The sequence below is a fragment of the Pseudorca crassidens genome, chromosome 8 (genome assembly GCF_039906515.1).
Source record: "Pseudorca crassidens isolate mPseCra1 chromosome 8, mPseCra1.hap1, whole genome shotgun sequence".
NCBI lineage: Eukaryota > Metazoa > Chordata > Mammalia > Artiodactyla > Delphinidae > Pseudorca > Pseudorca crassidens.
In genome coordinates this window covers 64,414,955-64,427,422 of record NC_090303.1, presented here as the reverse complement: position 1 = coordinate 64,427,422, position 12,468 = coordinate 64,414,955, and the positions used below count along the sequence as shown (strand labels likewise).

General features: G+C 41.8%; 1 protein-coding gene across 3 annotated transcripts in view; it reads right to left on the bottom strand.

Moving 5' to 3' along the window:
* Positions 1-12,468, bottom strand: part of BMPER (BMP binding endothelial regulator) — a 262,157-nt gene that overhangs the window by 20,275 nt on the left and 229,414 nt on the right. The gene's annotated exons all lie outside the window — the stretch shown is intronic.

Sequence of the window (12,468 nt, the reverse complement as noted above, 5' to 3'; positions counted from 1 at the left end):
AATCGAGTAACTGTAATTCTTACTCCAGCATTTGCTTCTTACCCTTCACTTTTCCGGGGGAGGCTGGCTGATGAAAGAGAACATAAAAATGGCTGCTTGTCAGAAAATAAATAACTTTTCTCTTAAACACGTTCAATCCATCACTGTCACGCTCACTGTAAAACGATCGTAAGGCTGGTTGGTGGACTAAATCCCTGCCTAATCATGGATGCCTACGCGGGGTACCTGCGCTGCGTGGGGAGGGGGTGGGGTATTGGAGGTGCACCCTGCCAGGAGGGCAAGCGAGGTGGATCGTCAACGGTAACAGACCAGAAGCTTTTCCATTTTTTGTAACATCTCATGTTATGCACTGCATCTAGCTTCACATACTTTTGTTTTTACAAAAAAATCTCAAGCACAAAAGAGTACCAGACCTTTCACGTGAGCAGGAGAGAAACTCTCTCCCGCATCTGAGGCGGTAACACAATCTGAGGCCGAAGATGCCATGGTGATGCCAATATTCATCCTCGTTCCTACCTCTTCATTATTAAAAAAGCAGGTCCCTACAGTACCAGTATTCATGACTATGTCTAAACGTGGGCTAAAACTAGGTGATATTCATACGTGGAAAGACCCTGCAGGAACAAGAGGGGACTCTTTACTCAGAAAATCTCAATATCTCTTCTTTGGGGCGACCCGCCTCATCATACTTCTCCCCCGACACAGATACACATCATCTTTGAAACTGTTCCATTCAACTTGACCAACACTAGTTGAGTGCCTGCTGTGTACAAAGCAACCCTGCTCTACATTTGAGACATTCACGGTGTGGTGAGGCGGGCAAGACTGGGCAAGGCGGCGGGCAACAAGCAGCACGATTAAGGAGGCTCGGCCTGGGGCTCCTGTAAGTGCAGAACGGCTCTGGAGAGGGAGCCTCCTTGAATTGTGCTGCCGGGACCCCCTGCTCATCTCTGGGCCCGGGGAGAGGAAAGTGTGCCCACACAGGGCAGCTATTAGGGAGTCCTGCCTAGCAGGAGGAGGCAAAGCGCACCGTGGAGTCACCACCCCCCCCGGGTGAAAGCCCCAGCTGTGTCACTTGGGGTACAGTCCTTCCCCTTTCTATGCCAGTTTCCCTGGTATAATCTCTCATAGGATTCTCATGAAAAGTAAGGGAGAAAACAGACTCCCACTCCCACCACCGCCGTCCCTAAAGAGGAGAAATTCATCCACACCCGGAAATGAAGGTGAGAGGCGGCCAAGGCGGAAACCCCGGGGTTGGCGTCCTAGCCCACCTGATGCTCAGAGTTGAGGAGGGTGTGGGAAATGGCATGCTGTTTTCTCTTCTCTCTCGCTCTAGGGTGGCATCCCCTCGCCTCTGCTCTTGGGGACTTCTAGCCCCTGCAGCTCCGAGATGGGCCAGCCTGTCTGGACCGCGCCTGCCCGCTGAGAGGGCAGCTATCGCGAGAGCTGCTTACAAGGGTGGTGAGGAGAATCCACGAAAGCGAAGGCATCCAGCATCTGGAGGCCACACCCCAGCCACACGCAGCAGCCGCCACCAGCCCAGCTGCTTCAAAGGGGCCGATGTTTCCAGGGCCTTTTTCACATTAGGCAGTGGACGGCTGCCAAGCCCCACAAACCCTCTACTACGTGCGCTAATAAAAGGGCGGCAGTGGCGGCAGCCCCTGGAGGATGCTGCGCGGCGGTGAACTTTTTTCAGATGCTGGGTGCCTTTCATCAAGCATCCGCCGACGAGCCTCCACCATCAACTAGCATTCACATCCAATCACCGTGCAAGGAAGGGCTTTTTGCACTCCACAGTCTGTGCAGCTTGGCTGCACAACGGAAACAGTCCACCAGACCTAAAAGGAGAAGTGTCCTTCCTGAGAGGCCCAGCTCACCCCATCAATGCGAGATGGCACGCAGCTACTCTCAAATCACAGAAAAGAGGTTTAGGGATCAGACATTCCCCAAACCCAAATCATAAACACCCTGGGCCCACCGCTTCCTCACCAGCTCCCCACCCTCTGCTGGAATGACAGCACCCTTGTATAAGCCCCAGAGAGATGGAATGCGAGGCCTATTTCCTAGAAGCAACTAAGGAGAAATCGCTTTAAAGGCCCCGCAATGCTCAGAGCCCCGAGAGTGGAAGTGGTTGCGGTGAGGCAACATTTCCTGAGTACCTGCTACGTGCCACGTGCACTGCAAATATAAGCACATATAATTATGACTGCAAAATTTTTAACAGAAGAGAGAACTAAGACCCAAAGAGGTCAAGTAGTTTTTTGTTTGTTTAACATCAGACTGTTTAGTAAGTAGCAATGCTGGGTCTGTGCTCTCTCCCTTACATCTCACTGCCTAATACAGTGCATGCTATTCCTTCCACTGGAATGTTCTCCCCACTTCTCCTGGTTAAAACCTACTCCTCCTCCTTTTATGCAAGCAAAAAGCTTTCTCAGGGCAGGCTTCCGAGATCCCCAAACTAGATGAGGATGCTACTAAACATTCTCATGGTGTTCCTGCATGGCCCTTGTCACAGCCTGCAACCATGTCCGTGTGGGATTGATGCCTCCCTCCATCCACCCCACTACTCTCCAGAGTGGGCAGGTTTTGCTCACCATCTTTTGCCAGCCTTGGTGCAGTGCCTGGTTGAGAGTAGATGCTCAAAACCTATTTTTCCAAATGAGTCATTTATCAATGTTTTATAGTCAAGTCCAGATAAAATGACTGCTAAGTCGACAATGAAAAGCAGATGGCTAAATGGCCTGAGAGAGTTTCAAGGAGGAGTGGGCATCCCGTGGATTTCAGTATTACCCACAGCCAAGGGGAAGAAGATCTGGAACTGGCCACTGGATTAGGCACCTGGGAGATGAGTGACGGCCTTAGCAGGAATAGTTTCATGAGAGTGGTGAGGACAGAAATCATCCTGACATGTACTGAAGGTGGAAAATATGTGAGGCACTGACTGAAGACCATTCTTTCAGTAGGCTGGCAGTGAAGGGAAGAAGAGAAATGGGGCAATAGTTTGAAGGGAAGCCAATTATAGCGCGCGCGCGTGTGTGTGTGTGTGTGTGTGTTAGGATCAAGGAAACTGGAACTTGTTTTACACCAGGGAAAAAGACATCCAAGAGAAGATGTTGAAGTGAAAGTGATGGAGGGGGTTAGGTAACTGGGGGAGTAACGTCATGAAGAAAATAGGTGAGAACGGGGTCAAGAATGCAAGAGAAAGATTGTTCTTTTCTTCACTTACAGGTGCTAGTAAATTCCTGAAGAAAATTCCTGGGGAAAAAAACCCATAAAAGTCCCTATGCTTATACAAGGCACAGTAGGGGAGGGGTTAAAAACCAAGTTTACCTTCTAGGTCAGCAGGTGGATGAAGACTAATGATGCAATGCAAATATCTAGCAAAGAAGGTGGTAGAATTGAATGAAATTAGCAAGTGGTGTTTCCAGGTGAAGAAGGAGTCCTGACAAGGGGTAAGAGTACTGTCTCTGGAGAGTGACAGTTCTGCTGTCTCTCAGGCCCTTGGGGACCCATGGCAAACAAACTGAAATAAAACTAAGCCAAATTTTTAATCAGGCAGAAATTTAGTGCTGGTGATATCTGCCTTTAGCTCCTAAGGAGAAAGAGATAATATAGCAGGTTTTCTAGACCTTAATTTTAAATTTTATGATCCAAAGTTAGTGATGGAACATTTTCCCCAAATTGGAGCACCTGAAATTTAGAACCGTTTTTTGGGGGGTGACAGGGGGCTTTTCTAGATGCTTTCTTCCTAAATATTTTAATGCTCCCAACTATATAGTAAAAATCTTAATAGCACACACTGTGGAAACTCATCTTGGTTAAGACAGTGAGTGCTCAAAACTCCTACCAATAGGCTGGATGACTCATAAACAGTCACAGATTCATAGAATCAAGAGTCTTAAAAGACTTAGCAAACATCTACTCCCTGCAGAAATTCCTTTTATAACATCACTGACAGATGGTCATACATCTGCATCCTGTCTATGACAAGAGCTCAGTAGCTTTTTAGGAATCTCATTCCTGTGATAGACAATTAAGGCTTCTGTTTCTCAGGAAGTTTTCTTATATATTAAGTGAAAATATGTTCTGTAACTTCCACCCACTTGCTCAGATTCTACCTCCTGTTTAACTATGGAATCATTCTTTTCTATTCCAGAGCCCATATATCTTCTCTAAATATATTACGAAAAATAAAAATGTTCCACTTAAAAACTAACTTTGGAGGGACTTCCAGAAATATTCCTATTGTACCATTTTCCACTTGCTGTGCTTTTATTTCACTTTACGCCTACCAGCTCGAGAATGTCCAGCTTAAGTATAAACCTTCTTTCCATTTTGTTTATTCTTTCAACAAATCTCTACTGAACAGAGAGGGCATTGTGCTCACCTCCAAGTTAGGGGCAAAGATGAAAAAGATAGGGTTTCTACTCCAAACTACATAATGTGCTAAAATAAACTGTAATGAAAGGAGGAAAACGATGAGTGCTATAAAAAGCAGTACAGTATCAGGAAGGGAGTTCAGCTGCGCGAGAGAGATTATTTTGTCTTGGAGGACAGGGAATGAGAAGAAATTATAAAAGGTTTCAAGGAAGAGGCATCCCTTGAGTTACATCTTAAAAGAAAGCGTAAGTTTGACCCAGGCAAAGTGGAAGAAAGGGCTTTTCAGAAAACTCATATTTTAGAAATAGTACTTTTGTTTGAAATGCCACGTGTGCCATGTGGGGATTCTTGAGCATCAAGAAGAGGCACAGAAATGACAAGAAATCAGCTGGAAAGGTAGGCTGTGCTCATATAATGGACTCTGCCATCATATAATGGACTTATATGCCAAGCTATGAAGTATGAGCCTAATTTGGAAACCAGAGGAGTCATTGATAAATTTGAGCAGAAAAGTTATAGAATACAAAGTACACCTCTGGAAAATGAGCTGATAATGGTGTGTTAGATGGGCTGAGGAGGTAGAGATGGGGGATTAAAAGGGGTATTAAGTAGCTATTGCAGATGACCCAACTAGGGATCATGAGAGAAAAAAAGACACAACCAGGGACTGATCTGGGGGAGCACCAGAAGAAAGTGAGAGGTGATATAAAGCATATGAGATAGGAGGAATACAATCAGCAGAGTCTGTAAAAGGATCTCATGTTGGGGCAAAAGGGAAAAGAACGGCTCAAAAAGTGCCTCTGGAGATTTCAGCCTGGGTTTAAAGTCTATCAACAAATAGGAGGAATGCAGGAGGAGGAGACAGTGGAAAGAAGCAGAGACAAGAGGTTTACATTTAAACACGCTCAGTTTCTGGAGGAACATCCAGGCAGTGCCGTGATGGTAAATGTGTAGCAGCTGGCTCCTGGGGGGTGGGGGAGAGAGAAATGTGCAGCCTATGCCAATTTCTGTAGTGTAAATTCTCCCACTGCAGCTGCTTTCAGCCTACCAACATGACATCACTGATGACTGAACATGGAGTTGGGAAGAGATTCTAACATTTGGCTCTAGACAGCCACTCAGGCCAGCTCCAGCACACCACTGCACCCAGTAAAAATGTTTAATAGATGTTTGAGAGGGAAGCCAGGAGTTGAGCCAAGAGTGTTCCTTATTGTCCAGTAAACAAAATGTGATTCTTTACAAGACAAAGTTAACATCATGGCTACAGATAGACTTGAGCATCCTTACTGATGTGTTCCAACGTCAGCCAAAAGCCACAAATAAGTTCTCTCATTCTCTGTTACCAACATTCATGTAAACACCATAAAAGAGTGCTAACAGCAACCAATGAGTTTATGCTAGCTTTATTTTTCATAATGTCCTAGGAAGATTCCTCCTTTAACATTTACCACTGTTTTGCCTACCATGAAATGGTAACTAAGTTTTTTGCTAAATCAATTTAAAGGTTGCTTTGTTTCACTTCCACCTTTGCAAGAACCTCGGGGCTGGGCTGCCTAATGTTTCATAATGACTCCTAACAATGCTGCTCAATCACAGTACGCAATTTGGCTTAAAAAAAAAACCATATGCTCCTCTTTCCAGCTAGCAACACGGCAGATTACTCTTGGGGCAGTCAATGATGCTATGAGGCTATTGTGTGGAAGAAGAAATTTAACAGGTGAAAAAAGTGAATAGCCCGTATAAAGGTAATGGTTGAAAAATCACACACTGGGGAAGAATATAGGAGGAAAGAGGACAAAAAAGAATGGTCAAAAAGGATTTTACCATGACTCAACAGTGAAAAGTTATAATTTCTCACCCATATCTTTCCAGTGATAGCACAGATATCATCATGTGCCTTCTTCGGGATACAGCAGCCAGTTAAGTATTTTTGTGCAACTACTTCTTATAATAATACTTAAAGGGACATAAACTCTTCATTCCCCACACAGCAACCCAATTTTCTTTTAATAATATAAAACAAATCATAGCACTCTTCTAATCAAAAGTTTCCAAAGATGTCTCATCACATTAAAAATACAATCTACCTAAGCCCTAATCATGGTCCACATGCCCTTGATGATCTAAGCCCTTCCTGCTTTACATTCTCATCTCTATTTACCAGCCTTAGCTCACTACCTTCCACCTGGGCTGGACTTCCTTCTTTTCCTTAAACAGGAAGATCGTGGCAGGCAAAATTGTTCAAAGTGTTTCGACTTCTTAAGAGTGCATCTGTTGTGCTTGTGTGTGTTAGTTTAGCCAAGCTCGTTGCTGCCTCTGGCTGGAACGATCTTCCCGCCTCACTGGAGAGGAGTGGCTCAGGCCTTCTCAATTTTCAGGCCAATATTACCTTCTCAGACATTCCTGCTCTAACCACCAGTATCTAAAATAACCCCCGCTCCCACTCTACCACCCTCTCTCAAATCAGAAATTATACTATTTAGTTGATTACTAGTTTATTTTTGGTTGCTCTCCCCAACTAGAATGTAAGCTCCATGAGGGACCTTGTCTATCTAATTTCCTGCTAAATCCCCAGCACCTAGCATATTCATTAGCATATAGAAGGTGCTCAATAAACATTTTTGGGATGAAGAATGCTCCTACTCCAATTAGATAGACAGATACATTTTTATGAAAGAAAAACAAAAGAATGACCAACCAGTCCTGTCTCCTCCATCCAGTCCTCCATTATTCTAAAGTAGTACCCTGTCACCATTAATGCCACGTTAAAGTAATGCAACAGGTTGAATAATTTAAATGCATGACTTGGGATCCTGCATAGAACCAGAGACAGGCCATTTTAAAGCAACACCAAGATTGTGTGTGCTGGGACTTCCCTGGTGGCGCAGTGGTTAAGAATCTGCCTGCCAATGTAGGGGACACGGGTTTGAGACTTGGTCCAGGAAGATCCCACACACCGTGGAGCAACTAAGCCAGTGCACCACAACTACTGAGCCTGTGCTCTAGAGCTCGCAAGCCACAACTACTGAACCTGTGTGCCACAACTACTGAAGCCCGCACGCCTAGAGCCCATGCTCCGCAACAAGAGAAGCCACTGCAATGAGAAGCCTGCATACTGCAACAAAGAGTAGCCCCCACTCGTGGCAACTAGAGAAAGCCCGCGTGCAGCAACAAAGACCCAATGGAGACAAAAATACAATTAATTAATTAATTAATGTAAAAAAAAAAGATTGTGTGTGCTGATTTCTCTGTGGCATACTGAGAGCAGCCCCCAGTACTTCCAGGATGCCCTGCAGTAAGGGAAGGTACATGTAGGTATGAGTTTCCTTCAGTCACTCATTCATCCACCTAGCATTTACTAAGCACCTACTACACATTGTGCTGAGAACTGATGATTTAACGATGAGGAGTCAAAATTTTGATACTATACGATCAACATTAAAATAGAGATATGAAGAAAGGACATGGAGATATCAGAGGAGAAAATGATCAATCGAGTTGGGAATATGGGTAATATATTTGAGAAAACTTCAATGAATGGGGGGCCAATAATCACCAATCATTTTAGTTTTACAAACAAGGAAAGGAAGGCTAGCAGGGAGAACAGCGAATATAAAGCCATTAAGCCCTGAAATGACACTACATATTTGGGGAATTACAAATAACTTTATATGACATGAGTGGTTGCATATATGTGTGGGAGGGCTGTAGTTTCACCAAATCATAACAAAGACAACATAGACAAGAGAACTACAAGCTATCTATCTACAACTATAAGGGCAAAAAATACTGTATGAAATATAATTATATAGAACCCAACAGTACATTAAAAGAATAACATATCAAACCAAGCAGGGTTTGTTTTAGGAATGCAAGGTTCGTTTGATATCAAGATATTTAATGATGTAATTTTTCACATTAATAGATGACACAAGAATAACTATATATTCACGTTGACAGATGCAATAAAATATGTAATAAATTAAACATTTATTCCTGATTTTAAACACGGTAAAACTGAAATAAAAGAATGCTTATTTAATACAATGAACAGCATCTATCTCAACTTAAGGAGCCAGAATTATTAAGTAGCAGTATTCTTAAAGTTATATCCTCTAAAATTACACAAGAAGTCAATAATAGACATAAATTTTAGAAAGAAAAGGGCAAAATTATACTTACTTGCAAATGATATGATTGTCTATAACTAGGGAACTTCAAAAAAATAAGTTGTAAAAACAGCTTTACTAAATGCCAGTAATAACTGCTTGGGAAATACACTGTACATAAAAATTCAGTTCACAATACTAACAAGTCAATGTCACAGAAGACTAAAAATGCAGACTCTATATGAAGCAAACAACAAAATGTGCATACTTGTGTAAATGAAGAGTGATTTCTTCACATAATATAGTTGACTTTATTTTTATATTTAAAAATTCTGTATTCTGTAAGTACTTGTATAAATGAAGAGTGATTTCTTCACATAATATAGTTGACTTTATTTTTATATTTAAAAATTCTGTATTCTGTAAGTATTAATAACGTGATAAGAATCAAAACAATAAATTTAAAGAAAATACTTTAAAAAAATCTCTTTGGCTGCATAGTGGAAACTGGGCATACAGGCAGAATTTGTGTCAATAGTGGGCGACGGATGCACTTGGGGGAGGAGGGAGAGAAAGTGGAAGCACAAAGAGATGATGACGGTCTGCACCAAGGCAATGATGGTTACTAATGCAACCAAGGAAGTGGATTTTAGATATGTTTAAGAGCTTACATCAACACGATTCAGAAAATGACTGAATGTTTGCACATGAGAGTTAAAGGAGAGAGAAAAATCAACGACTTATACATTCAACAAATATTTGCTGAGTACCTTCTATGTGCTAGGCACTAAATTAGGCACTGGGAGCCATGGATAATTAAGTGAGAAGACACGTTAGTTTCGCAACCTCCTAGGAGAGAGGATAGATTAAAAGATATAGTTTCAACCCACGAGAAGCCTACACATATTTCTTTAAGTACAAACAAAAAAATCGAATGTAGACATTAATTAGCTGGAAATTATGAAGAAATTATGCTTTCAAATTAAAGAATAGCCAGAGGAGATTCTGAAAGTGTTGAATTAATGGAGAAGAATGTATAACTGCAGGGAAAGGTAGACTTAAAACTAATCTGTGAATGTGGCTCAAATGCAGAAGCAGCAGACCCATAATTCAGGAGACTACAAAGTGAAATTTTGAAGTCAAAGAGAACCCAGGCCTCTCGACCACTGGATCTCAACCCTGATTACACCTTAGAATCACCAGGAAGCTTTAAACAACTCTGATGCTGGGGGCCACAACCGGCAGAGGTTCTGACTTAATTGGCCCAGATGTGGCCAGAGTATCAACAAACCCCCAGGTGACTCCCTGGTGCAGCTCGGATGGAGAACCCCAGACGCTGATCCTCATCATTAGCAGATCTTGATTCATGGTCTAGACACTGACTCCAATGAAATACAGCTAAGGAGGCCCTATTCTTAGTGTTCACAGATCGCGCTAGCCCATAATTCTCCACAGGAATCATCATAATCAATAAACTCACTTTTTTTAGAATAGAGCAACTAAGATTTTTAGAATCTTCTCCAAGCTAAATAGCTTTTCTAACCTTAAAAGCGCTGAAAGCACATTAGAGTCTGATGATTTTCTTCTACCTCTGTTGTATAAATAAAATTATGGGGTCAAAGTATAAGCCTGCTCCCCCTAAATTTGCACTAAAATAATTTTACTTAATTTTAGAAATGCTGGTCTGCATTGAGCTCTTATAATTGCATCCATCTATGCAATATTCTGTAAAGAAAGAATTCTGATGTTGAAGAATGCAATATAAGTATAAAAACTGATTGGAAGAGTTTCTATGAACTCTAAGAACGTTCTGTTTGCCCATTAACCTTTGCACAAGAATCAGTTAACTGCTGAGGCAAATGTTATTTAAGACCTTGGATGAAAACCATCCCTGTGTACATATATCATAACTCAGAAAAATGAACAATCTTGGTTATTATTAGAAACACTTCAAAGAAGGAACTGTAATCTTCTCCCTCAAAGCCCTTTACTTACAATTTTCCTTCAACTAAAGGTCACTGCAAAACCGGAATTCTTTAAGGGAAGAATGAAGGAGTCAAGGGCAAATGACAGGGCTGCAGGAGGTTTCTTGTTAGCAAGGCTTTCTCTCCAACCAAAACGGCCTCTATTTTTCACGGCTTTGCCCTGCGGGTCTGGCACTGTGTGCAGGCAAATTCACTAAGGGGCTGAAGGTCCAGCTGAACTCTGTCCCACGGTCCTTTTACTTGAACTAGCAGCCTTGACCTCACCTGAGGCCTCACAAGAGTGTTTTTTAGAAATGCAGAATCTCAGCCCTACCCCAAGCTACTGAACCATATTCTATATTTTAACAAGATTTCTGGGGATTTGGATGTGTATTCCAGTTTGAGAAGTACCGACCTAGAACAGAGCTACTGAATGTACAGCAGCTTCAGCACCACCCAGGAGCTAGGCAGAAATGGAAGAATCGGGCTCCATCCCAGACCTACTCAATCAGAATCTCGAAGGTGGAGCCTGGGGCCCAGGTATCAGCATTTCACCTGGAGTGTAATTTACCTGGAGCTCTCCCGGCAATTCCTGCGCACAGCCAGGTTTGAGAAGCAGCCGTCTAGAGCCCTGCCCCTACCTTCAAAGCACTGCTTTCAAACAAGGCTGGGCCTGAAGACAGTCCACCAGAGTAGAAGGAGGGAAAAACAGAACTTCTGTTTATGTTTACTATTATGCTACCTTATTTTAATTTACATTTTCATATTTTATAAGGTACGTGATATGCTAATATTGAAATACATATGTAATTATATATGATATAATGTATGTGTATACTGTAATATATGTGTAGTGTGTGTATATTACACATGTGTGTAATATATATATTATATATAAATACATATGTGTAATATAAATATGTATGTATAAAGGATATGTGTTCAAACAATCTTTTACTTATAGGAGTGAGTATTTAAAGACATTCAGAGACTGGTTATTGGTCCTAGTGACCCATTCACTGGTATAGTGAAATCAGCTTTGGGAGGTATCACAAGTAATATGCTTCTAATAATAGTTTCAATATACAAATTCATAATTTGCTTATTGATAAATTAGAATTCAAATTAGATTCAAAGTTGTCACCATAATAATATGACTCTGTCACTTACATTCTGTCATGTTCACCTACTGACCATTTATGCATCTATCCATCGTTCCCCAAACACTTATATGGTATTTATTAACTACTATACTCCTAACGTTAAGAATAAAGCAGTGACGCAGACAAATATGATCCCACCCTTATGTCCTAATGACACTCCCAAACTGGGTCCACAATCAAGCAACTCATCACCACAGCTGAGATGAAGGCTGTGATTAGAGACATACGGCTGAGAGAAATGAGCTGAAGGAGTAAATCTGGTCTGGAAATTGGGGTTGGATTCTCTGAAAAACTGATAACTTGGGCTGAGACCAAAGGATGAGTAGGAGTTAAATGGAAGAGAAAAGGGAGAGGTTGTAGCTTCAGAATGGGATGGTATAATATATCCCCCATCCTCTATGCCATAGCCAGAGGTTATGTTTATAATCTGAGGATAAATCTTGAGTTCTCACTCCTTAAAAGTTTCAGAATGAAGTGATAAATCCAATGGTTTGAGAGCTCAGTCTTAAGTTTTTGCAGAACATACTTTTAATTTCCCTTTTGTAAAAAAATCAAAATATTGGGTCCTGATCCATTTTTCCATCCCCATCCCCACTAAAGATGTCTGAGAGTATTAAAAACAAATCTTTCACAATGATGGAAATCTTCTAATGTGTGTATCTCTAAAATACTCCTATTATCAAGGCTGCTGGTAAGTTTAATTTTGTTCCTATATTCATGGTGATTTCATTGTATGGAAAATACAGCTGCACTCCTCAAAGACTTTGTCATGTGCCTCAAAGAGTTTACTATGTGCTTCACTTAGTCCCTCCCTCAACAAACATGCATTGAGCATCTACTATGTGTGAGGCC